Source organism: Papaver somniferum, unplaced genomic scaffold, assembly GCF_003573695.1.
Source record: "Papaver somniferum cultivar HN1 unplaced genomic scaffold, ASM357369v1 unplaced-scaffold_132, whole genome shotgun sequence".
Taxonomy (NCBI): domain Eukaryota; kingdom Viridiplantae; phylum Streptophyta; class Magnoliopsida; order Ranunculales; family Papaveraceae; genus Papaver; species Papaver somniferum.
In genome coordinates, this window is record NW_020622381.1 from 413,549 (window position 1) to 415,697 (window position 2,149).

Consider the following 2,149-nt stretch of genomic DNA (forward strand, 5'->3'; position numbering starts at 1 on the left):
TACCAAAAATATTAATTAGAATACTGGTCGTTGAACCGAGCATAATTAATAAAATTAATGACCATGAGGTCGTCATAAAATTATTAAGGTTGGAATCTGGAATGATGATCCTTGGATTCAGAAACCCCAATTTGATTAATTGATGATCAATTCATGGTTCGTCAGAAGTTTAACCATGGGACGAAGGAGGGAGCGACTACATGGGACCGTGGATCAACCATGTAGTGTCCATATGCTCACGTTAGCAAATACGAAGAACTCCTGAAGAGTTGACGATTCGTTGGTGAAAGAATGATTAAATGTTGGTTTAATAATTTATTCGAAAAAATGCTCGTCTGAGCCTTAGGTGAGAAAACCTAATTAATTATGGTTGGTATGCCTTGGCGCGGAGACGTTGCTGGCATGGCATGCCATTGGCACAGTGGTGCGACTGGCATGGTCAGCATGCCTTGGCGCGGTAGCATGAGAATTAAGGTTTGGCATATGCGAAGGTGATGTCGGTCAATACTAAGGGTTATGCAGTGGAACATGACACACGTATATAAAAAAAATGTACCCTGGTAATTCTTACGTAGGCATGCTGATTGATTCAATAAATACGCTAGTAACGTCATGTCAGATATAAGGTTTTACCATTTTAACCCTAAGCTAAAAAACCACCATCAACATTAAGTCCCCTGCTTAGCTCGGAACAGGAGCATTGTTGCGAGGTAAGCATAAGATGGTGACAGACAAGGACAAACTCGAAATGACAAGTCGTGAAAATATGATCGAGAAGACCCGGCTAACCTTTTCGAGAGGTAAGGAGAGTTCGTGATTCTCGCGTTAGTGGCCTTGCATAGATTCTTCTTGTGGTGTTACAGGCTAGACCGTGAAGTGGTGTGATGTAGACTGTTGGCTTGGCTTGGTCACGCGTCATCTTGGCTGGGCTATGGAACGTGGAGGTGTTGGCTTAGCGAGTTGTTGGCGTTGGTCGGCTTGGACTAGGAGCCGTAGGCATTGTGCGGCTTGGAATGGAGATATTAGTATCGGATCGGCTTGGAATGAAGCTGCTAGTGTTGGTCGGCTTGCAATAGATCCGTTAGCGTAAGATTATCGTGGGCACTTGCTTGGGCTCGGATGCTGGTTGTGCATGGACATTGGCTTTACGTGGCGCGGACTGTTTGGCGCTGTAAAGCGCTTGCTAGCGCAGCCTGGTTACTTCCTTCCATGTGTGGCTCAGATAGGGAATCTTTCCCTTTTTCAAATTCCGAAAGTGTTATACCCATAAAAGGGGGTGTTACTCCGTCTCCTCATGCTACGTTGCCGGTTTTACTTCCAAATCTCGGTCCTGGCGGCAGAGAAGCAATAACGCGGGAAAATGTGTCTCGAACGCGTACTTCTACGTTTTCTCATCAAAACCTGATTATCTCGCACAACCAGGTATGAGACTTTTCCTTATATTTGCTGGTAGAATATGGTTTAATTAAGACCTGATGTCACGCCTTAATTCACGGCTAGTAGAAAGCTTTCTTTTTCGAGACCTCATCATTCTGTTGGGTATAAGAGATGATCTTGAATCCTTCATTCGCACAGGTCGTCCTGACCCCGTGTCCATCCTCTTTACAGGTATCATCTCGTGTTTTTCTCCTGGTTTCCATCTTGTTTTCTTTCTTATGTGGGTTGTAGGTGTAGACAGGGTGAAAACTTACCCTCCTCTATGGTCTTGTAGCACATAATGGGATCTTCCAGTGGTATCCGTACCTCTAACCCTTCGGAGAGAAACTTTTGGAATCGGCGAAAACCAATTTTCTTCTCATGCGGAGGCATTAGATAGAATTGAATCTCTGTTCCGTGAAGCTGGCGGAAGTATTCAGGACATACCTTCTATCTATCTAGGTGAAATGCGGTTTCTTGTTCAGATCTTCTTGGCTTCAGTGAACATGGAGGAGGAATGGGAAGGTGACTAAGCATCTCAGTGCGTTGAGAGGCCTCACTGCAACAAAACTTCTTCGCGACCCAGTATTAGGGCGGAACGGTTCGTTTCTCGGTTGAAACGATGGAAGACTGAGTTTGTGAAACTTTTAGGGGAAAGCCAATGTAACTTCCCTGTCCAAGATGACATCATAATCCTCAATTCTGATGCGGATGAATCGGGAACCCCCCCCCC